This window comes from Columba livia, chromosome 15 (assembly GCF_036013475.1).
Source record: "Columba livia isolate bColLiv1 breed racing homer chromosome 15, bColLiv1.pat.W.v2, whole genome shotgun sequence".
NCBI classification, from domain to species: domain Eukaryota; kingdom Metazoa; phylum Chordata; class Aves; order Columbiformes; family Columbidae; genus Columba; species Columba livia.
In genome coordinates this window covers 13,442,815-13,457,608 of record NC_088616.1, presented here as the reverse complement: position 1 = coordinate 13,457,608, position 14,794 = coordinate 13,442,815, and the positions used below count along the sequence as shown (strand labels likewise).

At 44.9% G+C, this 14,794-nt stretch overlaps 2 long non-coding RNA genes across 2 annotated transcripts; one reads left to right on the top strand and one right to left on the bottom strand.

Annotated features, from left to right (window-relative positions):
* Positions 1-1,075: 1,075 nt before the first annotated feature.
* Positions 1,076-5,331, bottom strand: LOC135575516 (uncharacterized). Its single transcript, XR_010466391.1, has 2 exons — positions 5,195-5,331; positions 1,076-4,348 (listed from the first exon to the last, which is right to left on the bottom strand). It is a non-coding gene; the product is annotated as an uncharacterized LOC135575516 (long non-coding RNA).
* Positions 5,332-6,456: 1,125 nt separating this feature from the next.
* On the top strand, positions 6,457-14,357 carry LOC135575515 (uncharacterized). The gene is made up of 2 exons (XR_010466390.1): positions 6,457-7,033; positions 13,884-14,357. It is a non-coding gene; the product is annotated as an uncharacterized LOC135575515 (long non-coding RNA).
* Positions 14,358-14,794: the final 437 nt, after the last annotated feature.

The window sequence follows — 14,794 nt, the reverse complement described above, 5'->3', positions numbered from 1 at the left end:
CCATGGGGGGCGGGATTTGGGGTGGGCGCAGACAGACACCTCCAGCCGAGGCTCATTTTCACCATCAGAGCCAAGACACAGAAACGTGGCTGTTCTGAAGCGGTTGTGCTGGGCAGGGTGTATCTGTGGCCTGTTTTACGGGAACCTGCCGTAATTCCCAGTTAACGTGTGGACTGGGTGATCTTAGAGGGCTTTTCCAACCAAAATGGTTCTATCCTCCAAACTGGGTCTCTGGTGAGCTCGGAAGATTTCCCGCTCGCGATGGTCGTCCTTGTGTGTGCACGTTGTTGGTTACACTGACCTAAATTCAGTTGTTTTCTTTGATATCTCCACATAAAGTTGAAGATGGAGAAGCCGCGCGTCGGGACTGTGAGGAACAATGGGTGAATTCCTGTAAAAGGAGAAAAAGAGGCATTTCCACAGGGTCCCTTTCGAAGTCGTGATGAGGGCAAATCTCATTTCTCAGGTTTTAATTGAGCTGTTTGCCGTGGTTTGAAAACATGTTGGTTTGTCTGTGATAAAACGGGGCCTGAATGTGCTACAGGTTCCATGGCTTTAAATCTGCTCTATGAGGTAATGTCTCTGATATGGGGAATAGAGCATTTCCAAGGCCCCAGCGATCCCAAAGTCCAAATGGACGTAGTGGCTGAAGGAGCTTTTGCCCTGAAGAAGCAAAGGGCGTGTGGCTTCATCCCAGCACCGGGAGCTTTTCCACCTGTTTGTTTTGATGTGCGTGAGCAAAAAATACATCTACAGAGGGAGTTGGAAATACTCTACTGTTATCCAGACACAAAGGTGGTTAATCCCAGATGTCTTTTCCCTGTGAACAGCAGCAAGATCTTGCATGGCTGTTTAAAAGACAGTTTTATCACAAGTTTTTCTGATAACAGTTTTCTGCTCCTCTCCTCTAATAGGAAAAACACTGAAATGGATTCACAGCTTCAGTGTTTGTCGTCAGTAAGCGATCAATAGTTAAGGAAAAAGGAGAAAAGAATTCAAAATCTTCCTAAAAAGAATCACATTCTGAAAGGTCTCACGGTAATGCCCTTTTTTTGGCTGCAGAACCACTATGAAATGAAAGAATCATTAATTTTATTTACACAAATGAAACTGAAAAATAAAACCCAGATCAGGTAGTTTATGTCATGGTGACCTTACTGGAAGCCAGTTCAGTCTTCTGAAAATCAGAGCTGGAAAAAGCCAGTTCAGACCATTTTCCCCACCAAAGCAGGGCAGGGTGAGCTGTAACCTGGTGCGTTCTCTTTCTTACAAGGCAACGGTTGCCCACGAGCTCTGTCCAAGCTCCTGTGGTTATTTCCCTGCTATCTGCCAGCCTGTTTATTTTAACAGGGAATAGTCTGTCACCAGACTGGCAAAGTCGATTGAAACCACTTGCCCTGCAGAGAACTGTGAGCAGCAAATCACAGAGCAAAGGGTTAGGCTGGAGTTGCAATTAGAGGAGGAAATTAATCGAACTGAGGCTTGTCTTTGTTGCTTTGATCGGGAATCTATTTTCTTAGGTTAACCCAGTGTAATTAGCAACAAATTCAGCGTCAATTTAAACCTGCTGATTCACACATTGCACATTGGAGGGCAGTTGGGTGGCTGAGTTATGACAACGTGCCTTTGTTCACAGGAACATTGCAGGGGAGTCTGTCTTAAATCGAGGACTTTTGTTTTGGAGACGATACTGGTAAATGTTGATCCAGTCTTCTAAAACTCCGCCTGTTGTTTTTATTAGCGCTCAGCCTCATTCATTCTCACTGTGTCAAGACAGAACTGCAAAGGGCTGGAATCCTTTTAGCATTTTAACACTTCCTTGACAAACATCCTGCTGTTCTATCGCCGAAGTGTGAGAGCTCTTCTTTGGGGGGACAAAAACCATCTCCAGACTCAAGGAACTATTTGCACTTGTGTTTGGTGACATCTGCTTTAGTGCAAGCATCACTGAATGCACATCTACAGCCTTTTAACCCTGTTCTCTAAGGCAACAATTTTGTGCTCTACTTCTTCCAGGCTCTTACTTGTCACCTTTTTTTTCAAGGAGTATAAGATGGAGCTTCTGTCTTAGGAAAAGCTTTGGTTGCTTACCCTGAGAGCAACGATCTGTGCAGAAATCCCCACAGAGTAACAAAAACCTTCCCCTGGGAAAAACATCCTTGAACTAGTGTGAACTGAAAGCTCCCAATTTCACTGTGCCTTTGGCTGGAAAATGTAAATGTTCAAAGGGCTGGGGCATGATTAAAGAATTTCTTGTCTCAGCCTTTGATATCAAAGTGCAGACTCTCCTCCTCCCCTCCCTGCTCTCATAGGTTGGGTTTATAGGGGTGAATGAAAACAGACTAGGGAGTTAGGGGAAGAAACAGAGACCTAAGGTAGAAAATAGAGGAAAAAAGGGCTTCTTGAGGCCTTTTCTGTTCTTTGCCCCTGCAGCTCTGTGCGGATCAGTCGTCTGTGTCCCTTCTAGGCAGTGCAACCAAGAAGATGGTCTTGATTTTTGCAGCAATTCTCGTTCTGGTTGGAACTGGGCTCTGATGGACATCAAACTCCTTTTGGAGAACTTGTGCTGGACACCTGGTCACTCGTCTCTCCGCTCTTTGGGAGAATTTTGCTGTAGGTTCAGGTCACAGGCTTTTGCATCACCCAAGTATTTTTTTATTGTTTGAGATAGATTCTGTGAGGTTTGGTTCCTGTTGTTTATAATTAGTTTTCTCCAGCCTCTGCACTGCAGCATTTCCAAGCTCGGTATGAAAACAGTGTAGACGTAGTGAGACTGCATTTCTGATCTATGATCGTGCTGCAAATCCCCGATCTTCGCAGCTAACGCAAAAGCCAGGGAAAAGGGAGCAATATCCTCTCTCTTCCTTCAAATAAAAATCCTCAAAACATCCACCACACAACCATTTAATGAGCTGAACGCCTCCGGGGGACACAGCGATGTTCTGTCACACACGGAAATAGAGACGTGGCGAAGCTGAGGTACCATTTCCATTGCCTTAATTGTTGAGCGGACAGTTCAGGCCCAGTGTATAGAAATATCTCCTAAGTGCAGCTTTGCTGATCTCAGGATATCCAGCCCTGTCTCTCCCTGCTGCCTTCTCTCTTTGTTTCACAGTGGTAAAAGCAGGTAAGGTCTGAGTGCTGGGCCCCTGAGAGCTACAGGGCAGCAGGCACCTATGCAGGGAAGTGTATAGCTGACCCCTCTCCTGCTTTTTGGTGGGTTAGGAAAGAGTTAAATGACACCAGAGGGAGAGGCTGTGCTATTGTTCAGGCATCCCTGGGTCCAGGCTGGCCGATCTCTATTCCCGGATCTGCCTCTGGCTTCCTGCATGGCCTTGGACCAGTCACTTACCTTTTCTTTTCCTTAGCTCCCAAATTATAACATGGAAATCATTCTCTTCCTGTGGCGCCTCGTTCCCTGTGGGTTTTGGGGTGGCTGAGAGTCTGTGGGAGATGATGGGAGGGGGAGAACACATTTCCACTGGAGAAATATTTACACAGAGGGTAGCAATTTTGAGACATGTTCTTGTTCACTCAGATATAGCGCGGGTTGTGCATATGGTGATATTTGGGGTTTTTTTTTAGTAGGCAAACCTGTGATGAAAGTCAAATTCCATTTGTCGTGGATGCAGCTGCTGAGTGACGCCAGCTGCAGTGATCCTTTTCTTCACTAGATGGTGCTTTGCATCAAAGATTCAAATAACTGCAGTTCTTTTCTGCACAGAATTTCCTAATTTTTCTTCCCCAGTCTCCATTTCTTCCCCTCTTCTTTCTGTGCTTTTAACAGTACGAGGAACACTTAATGATGCTGGATATTGAGCAAGGCTGAGCTGGTGGTAATACAGGCTCCGAGCCACCCGCACCCACCAGCCAGTTTGTCTGCTGGGCTTTGGTTTTTGAAGCGTGTATCGGTGCTGCTGGGCTGTGGCAGAGAATTGAATTCTTTCCGTGTTTTCTATTCCCATAAGGAAAAGGCTTCAAAGAGTGGGTCCCCTCCCCCTCTCTGCTGGTGAAGGGCATTTAGGGAAGCTGGGGAAAAAAAAATCCAGCTCTGACAGGCATTTATTTAACAAACCACCGCCTTTCCCTACCTTAGCAGAAGACTGGTTGTTTTTTTTAAAAAAGGGAATTACTGCGTTTATATCCATCTTTGTATTCAGGAGATGGTTCCCCAGCCAAGGTCATTGCTGCTGCATGCTGGTATCCCGCAGTGAGCCACCTCCTCTTCCTCAAACGAGCACCGATTTCGGTGAGGCTTCCCCACGTAGAGCACGGAAACAGGCTTGAGTCTGCCAGTGCGAGGTCCCGCGTCGCCGCCGGGTAGAGGAAGCCACAAGAACAGCCTTCCCTTTAGAAAAACAGCGAAGGAGATGAACCCAATTGTAATCAAACATTTCCTGTGCAGACATGCTTGGGGGTCGTCTACGAGCTCCTATAGCATGAGGCACAGTGGGGTGTGCGGTGATGCGGTGTCACCATCCGTGACAGCGTGTGCAGGGCAGCTCGGGCTGCCCGTCCAGCACCCCAGCAGAACACACACAGATGATAACCCGCCCCAGCACCCCAAGAGAGCACACAGGGACCATAACCCACCCCAGCACCCCAATGGAGCACAGGCGGACCATAACCCACCCCAGCACCCCAATGGAGCACAGGCGGACCATAACCCACCCCAGCACCCCAACGGAACACATGTGGACCATAACCCACCCCAGCACCCCAATGGAGCACAGGCGGACCATAACCCACCCCAGCACCCCAATGGAACACATGTGGACCATAACCCACGCCAGCACCCCAATGGAGCACAGGCGGACCATAACCCACCCCATCAACCCAACAGAGCACACGCAGATGATAACCCAGCCCAGCACCCCAAGAGAGCACACATGGACCATAACCCAGCCCAGCACCCCAATGGAGCACAGGCGGACCATAACCCACCCCAGCACCCCAATGGAATACATGTGGACCATAACCCACGCCAGCACCCCAATGGAGCACAGGCGGACCATAACGCATGCCAGCACCCCAACGGAGCACACACAGACCATAACCCACGCCAGCACCCCAACGGAGCACACACAGACCACAACCCATGCCAGCACCCCAATGGAGCACACGCAGACCATAACCATCCGGTGCTGGAGCCCTGACAAGTCGTCCCCGAGGCTCTCGCGCCTCTGGCACTTGCCTGCAGCCATGACGTTTGGTCACATTCATGCATTTGCAGGGTTACTTGCCGCGCGCCGTGCCATCGCATGCTGCAAACGTGCATCCAGACACTCCCATCGTTGAGGAGGCTGTGAGGTTACATCACTTACAGCTCCCTCCCCACCGAATTTTATGAACATTAATGAATGGGGCTGGATTGCTGCTATGACACCAGTCAGCCATGCACAGATTTATAGTCTGAGGTCAGGGGAGATGATGCTTCTGCCTCTGGCACCGCAGCAACGACAGCGATTTCATGCGTGTGCTGACAAGCCCCCAAGGCCGGTGCCGCCGCAGCCCTGTCCTCACGTGCTGGATGTTGCGCTGATGGCAGTGACGTCCCCACAGCAGGGACATGAGCTGCGCTAAACTGCAGTGTGACACAAAACTCCTCTCGGGACTGGGAGCTGACAGTGATTTCTTTGTCGTTCCCCCTGTTGTCATCTTCCCACGCTGCACGTACATTTGTTCATGGTTAGGAAGATATTGCTGATGATTAAACCCTGGGTGTGCATCACAGAGGAAGCGTTGGAAGGAGCAGCCCAGAGCTGCAGGGTTCAAACTCGGAAGAAGAGTGAGAAGTGGGGACAGTGCATTTCCAACATCTATTCGATCTGGAGAGCAAACCGCTCTCCCAGTCCCTCCCGGCTGAGGGTAAATTGCATCACTGGCATGTGCAGATATTTTTTTCTGAAATCCTCTTGGTTTATTGTTTTCTCCCAATAGGATTTGCCAGCGCGTCCCAAATTATGTGGTTCTGAAATTTAAAAGTAACATACCTGTGTGGGGGAGAGAAGGAGTGGTTTTCACTTTGCAGTCTGGCTCTTCCCTCCTTCCTTTCCCCCCCATCCCCACGTGTTACGGAGCTGCTCGTGGAATAGTTTGGGAATGAAATGTCACCGTTTGAAACTGGTGAGTCACACTTTGTGAGGGAGGGGGGGAGAATATGAAATCTTGCGGTGTGGCAGAGCGTCTCCTGGTGAGAACAGATTCCCTGATGATGGAGTTGAGGGGCTTTGAATAAAGGCTGCTGGGTGTGCCCGTGCTGTTTTCTGCAGGAGGAGCTCAAAACCCTCAGCAAACTTTAATTTTCTTCCCTAATATGCCCAGCGCAGCTGGATCCCAGAGCCTCTTCCAACAGAACCAGGTTGTATCTGTCTGACAACACACCTACAGTGACTCTCTAATTAAGTCTCCCCGCACTGCTGTGAGGTATGTAATTACAGCGAGACCTGACTTCAGCAACCACTCAAGGGACCAGCGGAAAAAAAACTCTTTACCGGAGCAGAGAGGAACAGAATTTTCCTGAATACATTTTTGGTGATATTTTAGGAGAGGTTTATTAAACAAAAAGGGTTGATTGTTCTAGTTTCTTCTCGCTATATCCCAATATTAGGATGATGCCTTTAATACACTGGGTGTTAACATAATCAGGGTTTCTTTTCTTTCCAAAAGGATACTAGGGATCTTTTGTCTCGTAACAGAGATTGTTATTAAAAAGTCTCAATTAGTGCAAATGGTGGTGATGGTCTTGCGAAATGAACTATTGTTTATCAGAAGCTGAGCAGTTGTCCTTCCATGCCCAGCCCATGTCCAGTGGTAAAAATTTTTAATGAAAGGGCAACATTATTCAGGAATCCTGCTCTAAGGTATTATAACCACCCCACTCTTTTCTCTTTTGTGTATTGTTGCCCTTTTTTTCCTGAACTCAGGCTGTTTCTGTGATTTGGTTTATGCTGTGGGTCTGCAAAGAGTTGAACCAGCAATGCTACAGGAGCTGTAAGTTGTGGCAGCGACGCAGAGTGAGCCAAGGAACCAGGTAAGAAAAGGGCCCCCCCGTGGGCACCTGCTACACCATCAAGGTTGAACCTTCAGATATTCCAAACCAGTAACCCTAAGAGACATGAATGCCAGTGGATTGTCAGTTCTGAAGTATAATGACAGTACTTTAGCGCTTGATATTTTCTCCTTAGTCTCTGTTTCTTCTAGGATAGCTGTCTGCCTGGCATGTTTACCTGCCCAGATCCCTGATGAGGATTCCCTTTAGCTTACAGTGCCCTGCAGATAACTCCCAAGATAATGCTGTACAAATACATCCTACTGAAAAGTAGCTTATTTCTTAGAATGAGGTTAGTGTCATTTCACACTGAGCAACAAAAGATTAATTTACGGAGTCTACAACTCACTGAAGTACTGAATTCAGTGAGCGTTTGAAGTTTCAAAGATAGGTGATGATTTCTTTAAAGCTTAGATTTTTGCCCAAATTAAAGGTTTGTGCCTCATCACCTCCAGTGGGATTTCCCAGGGTGCCTGAGACCACACATCCTCAGCCTCTTAAGCCTTGACAAAACTGATACACAATGTGTGGAAGTCTTCCTAACTTGAACAAACATTTCAGTTCATTCTGAAAGGCCCAAGATTACTACTGATTTGGTTTTTGGGGGAAAAAAAAGGACAACCAAAATGACGTGTGAAATTCATTAGCGAAGCATTGTCAGAACACAATAGAAGAACAGACAAAAAACGGTCCAGATTCTGTGGTATTTCCTAAAGGGCTCCCTCTGACACATGGCTATTCCCTGCCAATCCTTTTGTATTGTTTTTGATAATGAATAGAAGCTGAACAGATGATTGTTGCATTGTCCACTAAGTGATTCATTTACATTAAATAGTGCTCCAAAAGTAGGCTTCGGGTTGACTTTTTTAGTCACTTCAGTTTTTTATTTGTACAGTTTAATTACCATCTTTTAACTCTCCACTGTATGTAATTATTTCCTGATTGGTTCAGCTAAATTAGCATGGGGGGTGACTCCTCCGAAGTCAGTGGTCCAACAAGCCCTGACATAAGAAGCAGCATCTCTGCATTTTTGGAGATGCTGAATTTTGAATGGCCTGTAGAAAACTGCTCCTGGTTTTTGGATCTGCAGACCCCTGGTGGCCTTGGTCCCCATCTCTGAAAGTTGGCCATGAAGCACAAACTTTGCTGCATAAACCATCATAGTTCCATTGATTTCCTCCTTAATCTCTCAACGCCTGCTGCATGTCTGCACTAAGGTTTCTTTATTAACCCAGGGCTTCCATGACAATTTCAGGCTTTTCTTGAGAGGTCAAAAGCTTTGTGTTTTGGTTTGGTTTGGTTTTCTGTTTTGTTTTGCAGGGTGAGACAGATGTTTTGTGCTTGAGGGCATATTGGCTACTGCAGTTAGAAGAACTGCAGTGTAAGAAGCTATTTATTCCCAAATCCACATCCAGAACTGCAGGTCCACTAATTTGGATACGCTAAGGGATGGGGGAGAGTGACACATACTGAAGGGCTTTTAGATGGTTGGAGAATCTAAGGAAATCGAGGCTCTAGGCCTTTCCATCTCCCGGTGTCTGAGAGTTGCATGACTTTGCATTTGTTGAATAGCTGTAGTCACATCTCAAAAGCCCCGATTTTCTAGTTATTCTCTGTTCCCCATTTGATGGACCACAGAGAGGTTCAGTGTGGATTTTAGGTTCTGCCTGTGTGAAACAGTGGAGTCTGGGACAAGGGAGGAAAATAGTGATGCAGAGAGGGGAAGGGAACAGTCCCAATAGTGTTGAGTTGTTCCTGGAATATAGCCTAGGTTTAAATCTCCCAGGGCAGAGCAAAGCAGCCTTTGCAGTCTTTTCTGACATATTCTCCATCCAGTTAGGAGAAATGAAATCACCAGTCCTGTGCCCTGATAGAAAAGAAAGGAGTTTGTTTTGAAGAGTTTATATGCCTGTACCTGCCAAGATGAGCCAAGAAAGAGCTTAAGTCTTTGCCACCAGTTTTTTATCAGCTTGTAAGGCAAATGAACAGCGAGGACAAGTACGCCCCAGTAGCACTGTAGCCGTCCAGCTGTGAAGGACATCACACTACAACTCTTTGCCATTCTGTACCTCTTTGGCTACAGAACCTGGGCAGAAGCTGGTGGAGGTTTCGGCTTCTGTGTGTGTTATGTTTCTGTTATCCTATTTCAGAAACTGCCTGCTCTGTGATTAATGCAAACTATCCACTGAGCTTTACCCTTCTTTTGGGTTCTATGGCATCGTCACAAACCCAGATGAAACTTGGCAGACACACAGATAAAACCAGCCCTTCCTCTGCATCAAACCACAAAGTGTTGCCAGGATTTCCCCCGCTGCCTTCCACTTTAACCCTCCAGCGTTGCTCTCCTTGTATTCTCGCTCTCCCAGGAGCCCACATCGCTCTGTGTTTAGTGGCAGGCGATGAAATCAAACCGTGCATTAGCAGCTCCATAATAGCTTTGCTCAGTGGAACCCGGCTTCCTTCATTAACCCAGAAAATGAGAGTTGTTTTTGTACATTTGAGAAGCTAATTATTTAAGTGCTGGGAATTAGGGCTCATCAGGTACTGGAGACTGATTTTGGTTTTGCTTCTCAGGGGATGGAAGATGGAAGGAAGCTGGTTTTGCACAGGTGTGCGGTGTGGTAATTCACCAGCACTTGGAGCAGGGAATAACAGTTGGCAGATCCTTGTCTACCTTAAGCATTAAAGCCCCTCTCTTTCTATATCCCTTTTCTTCCAGACATCATCAGATGATTCTTCCCATTCAAATAGATTTTTGAAATCACCACTGATCAAATAACTCTATAGATTTACTTTTTTTCTACTGTAAAAAGATATACCCCACTTGTGGTTGACCTAGCCTGAATACTTTGCAATAAAACAATAATGCTTCATCTCAGCTCGGTTTTTAGAGAGGGAAATGAGCTCACATCAGTTGTCCTATAATGAGTTATCCTTCAGCTTTACCTTTGATGACCATACTCAAAGAAGGGTTTAGATAGAATAGCTGCTACGTAACCCAAAATGGGACCTTCCAGTGGCCTGGGAAACAGAAGATGAATTGGGTGAAAACCCTCCTCATCTGTGGGAAACCACAGCTAAGGACAGACCTATTATTCTAGACAAAGTTTTTACAGCAGAATGACTTCCAACAGTAGATGGGTGCTTTGACATTCTTCCCAGAAAATGACAGAGAATCTGTTGGTGCTATTGCCAATAACTATATGCTAAAGAACAGGGATTTGGTTCTGGTAGCGTCACTGGACAGATCCACTCTTCATTACAAGCAGCTTGCCAAGAACAAATGTTTCATTTTTATTGAGATAGCCAGTGTCCTGTGTTGTCTTTAGAGACTAAGGGAGGCAACTTTTCTGTGTGTTCAGTTGAAGCCAGATGTTAAAGTATTGTCTGGATGTAATTGACTTGACAAATGGCAGGAGTGACATTTTAGCTCCATTTAAGTCAGTGGCAAAATTCCTGTTGAGTTCAGCTGGGGCCAAGATTTCATCCTATGACTGCTGAAGGGAAATCTCACAAATGATCTTCAGAAAAATAAGCGCAGGCAATTCTGTTTTTCTAGGGCTCTCTTCAGCTTCTAGGCCATGAATCCTTGGAATTCTGTGCACTGCTTTGGAGAGGTCTGTGAAAGGTCACAATGAAGCTTATTGATTTAAATTAGCTATACGGGAGGCCGTGGTTCCAAGGGAAAACTTCAGGAGTTGATTACAAAGTTCTAAGTCAGGTCGATCCATTGAAATCCACCTGTCTTTGTACTCCTTGGACTAACAGGCATCCTTCTGGCAGCTGTGCAGCTGAACTAACCCTTGGTCATGGAATATTGTGGATTCAAGCAGCCGCTCTGTCCCCTGTACTACGTGGACTGAGCCACGTGGAAACCTCTAATCTGGCACCTACCGGGTGCTTTTACCAGTGGATTGGGCTGAAAACAAACACTTTGACTTAGAAAAGCTGCTGTAGCTGGGACTATACAACCAATTCAGTTTTGTAGCAACGTCAGTGCTTTGTCCCTGAGATAAATGAGGAGGGACACAGTGTTCTCCCTACAGACTGCGAGGTGTCTGAAGTATCTCAGATGAACTTTATTTGGAACTAAAGGCAATCAGCTTCTGGCAGAATTATGCAACAGATCCTACCTATGATATCTCCAGAGGTTTAAGCCCTGTGGGCAGACACAACCTAATGTGCTTTAAAGGCTTTGGATTAAGTAACAGTAGTACTGCTTGAATGGTGGTGCTTAGAGGGAAAAGGGCTTGAGCTAGCAAAAAAAACCAACCTAATGATTTAAAAATAGAGTATTTTAGAATGTTAAAAGTGTTCTGCTTAAGGTTTCAAAAAGTTTTCCATGTGGACTTTGGTAAGCAGAGCTGTTCTGTAAGTTCTTTTCTGGTAGATTGTAGGGCAATTTGGGTTTTTTAGAAAAAATGCAGGAGAGGTACTGAGGAATCTTCATGTATTATGTATTGGTTATGAGCACGGAGGGTCCTTGTGCTTGCAGGAGCAAATAGACTCCTTGTGATGAGAACAAGATGCTGTAACTGGATCTAGAATTTTAGCCATATGCACAAAGGATAACTTCTCTGTGTTGCTTACTACAAGATGGAATGGGATTCCTATCTGGAGATCTGGGTGCAGGGGAAACCAAAGAGCAGTGAGTGCTGAAGTCCAGTATCTGCCGCAGAACACCCAGGCTGTGCTTCTCTCCTGTTTTCATGAAGGAGCGCCTGCTCAGCAGTCTGCTTTGATTGCTCTGCCACAAGCGGGATGACACAGAGTACTACTTCATGGCAACAGATTCCTGAGTTCCATTTTCAATTCTACCAAGCATGTGCAGAATTAAGAACTTTCCAAGTTATTCAGTCCATGAGTTTCAAGCCAGCAAGCAATGCAAACTCCTGAATAGCCCCCTTCAAATCCATTTTTGGAGCCAGGGTATTCAGCCTTTTGTAGGTTCAAACTTAAGACAGCTTCACTTGTAATCCAAGTTTTTCTGAGAAGTCCTAACTAAATTCTTGATCTTGCTCATACAACTGATCTAAGGGAAAGGTTCATGTTTACCTGATAACTAAATTAGACATTTTAACACATGTTGTGTGGAAAAGCGTGCCCAAATGATAAAGTAACAATTGATTCATGGCTATCCAGCCGAGTCTGGAAGTGCCACCTTGGGATGACATGGCTCAAAGATAAAGTTACTTTGCTTTTCTATGCAAAGAACTCCGCTGCTTCTTCCCAGCTGAGCTATCATGGAATGCAGATGACTCTCTAGGGGAAGAGTTTGCTGCACATTTGCAGTATGTTTTAGCTACGATCAACATTTATATTCCATTGTCATTTGGGGGTAAGCACGAATTAGCATAATCATCAATGCTTTAAAATTAAAAATTCCCCCAAGAGACACAGGAGGGATTGAAACAGTTTCCTGCCCCCAGAGGCAAACCCTTTCCCAAGCTATCTGCTGCACCAGAAGGTTTTATTCTAGAAACATTCCCAAGCTATGCCCAAGAGTAAATTAAACCACAGCAAACTTGGAAACTCTCGCGTGCACGTGTGTGGCAAACAGGCCCTGATTTGACAATTACTACCTGACAAAATGTTGTCACTATTTTCCACTCCTGTTTTGTTTTGGCTGCTGCTCTGTGCTGCTGTGTCACCGTTACTGTGAGGGCTGGAACAATCAAGAAGTTGTTTGTAGAGTGTCAAGTTTTTATACTTCACAGGAAAGGTTCTGGTGCCTTCCCGAGACAGAAAGTGAAGGGTTTAATGACACTGCCCTCTTCTAGAACTTGCCTCCATCTCCTCAACTCAGGAGCTGGCCTCAAAACAGTCTCAAGAACGATTCTTTTCTACACTATTTGAGAGTGGACTTTTACTCTGGTCCCAAAATGATTCATTGACAAGAACCTAAGATGGGATTTCTGGCTTAAAGAGACCCCTCTTTATGGAGAATAAGATGCCAATAAAACCTGAGGGGGAGCTTAAAGTTTGAAAGGTGATGTCCATAACTTGGAAATGCCCCCTAGGAGTTGATCTCTACATTTCTGCATTCTTGGCTTTGGGAGGGGCCTCAGGCCCCATGGGCAGCAGGATGGGTGTCCTGCATGTGGGTTCCCTGTGTCTCAAAGAATGATTCTCCCATCCTCAGCAGGCCATGAAACCTCAGCGAGCAGGAACAGTTAAATGTTGTAATTGTTCTTGAACTGGCCAGAGAGAAAAAAAATAGTGTTTTTCTAAAGGAAATCTTTCTTTGAGAGGGAAACACTAACAAATGCAGGTGTTTCTTAAAGCAGTTGTGTTTATAAACTCACAATTCTTGTTATTTCTGCGTAAGACAGACACCACCACACCCTACACTGAGTAAATATGGGAACTGCAAGAAAGAGTGGCACAGAAATCGCCGTCAGTATTTCAGAATCTACAGGGCATTGAGCATATGTATTGTCTTTTTGGTATCCTCTTTTTTTCAGAGAGATAGACTTAAATTTCATTGGCAGAAATTCTCTTTTTTCTTTTATCTCCTGTTTTGATGTGGTAGCCATGGAGAAAATCCCAAGATTAGTAACAGTAGGTTGTTGCAGAATAAGAATAACTCTCTACTTGGATTTAGACTTTAGTAACATCAAGGGTTTTGCTTAACTGGAAATACTCAGATCGCATAGAATAAATAGTGGCTGCTGTCAGGACATTAATCACCCATCCCGTTGAGTCCTGTCCACCTTGAACTAAATGCTGGATGGCAGACACACAGAGAGAGATGTAGAGATAATATCACATTGTCACATTCTACCAGTCAATGTGCTTTTATAACATATATCTTGTTTCCAAATGACCACAGGTAACGTCCTGGTTTGATTCGTGGTGATGGAAACCAGACATGGATGACCAGCTCATGTAAAGGTAACAAAGATTTTCAGAGACCAGGGTCTACTTGAAGATCGTCTTTTGAATTAAAACTAATCAGGGGCTTCCTTTGATGGCCCTTTTGTGTCTGGATGAGAAAGATACAAGAGAACTCATTTTAATTACTTTTTAATTTTAGTGGATGATGTCAGAACATCATCATGACTTATGCACATTTCTTTTGAGAAGATAAAAGAATTGTTTGATTAGTAAATGTAAAAGATCTATAGTTTCCTGCTGTTTTTTCACTGCTAAAGATCTGGTAGATATTAAGATCCAGGTTATTAAAACCAGTTTATGACATTTTCTTAGGTGAGACACTCGTTTGAATGTCTGCTGTTGAAACATGAATGCATCTGGTATTAAAATCAGAGTGATATTAAAAAGTATGGCTGATCATGGCATGTAAGACGTTTCTTTGGTATTGTCTTCGTGATAATATGAGTGTGAAACGTTTAGAGTACAGTTCTGTTACAACTGAAATCAACAAGGAAAATTAACATGGACTTACTAGAAGCAGAGAAGGTTCATCACCAAACCCATGACATGTTTTTTAACACTGGGAGAGCCTTCTCGATCAAAAAAGATTTCACTTTAGCACCTAATAACCCCCACCAATACAAGCAAAGGGTTCTAGTAAGGGGCTAAAAGGAATAGTTGGAATTGTCTTTGATTTCTGCAAGTTGCAGCAGTTGGCCAGGGAACTGGACAGAGCTTTCTGAAAGTCTGGGAGGTAACAAACGTTATCATTTCTGAGAAAGAATGTAAATGGTATGTATTGAAAAAATGGACTGATAAAATAATGCAAGGGTTTTTAACCACTGCTTTGCTTGTGGCACAGCCCTT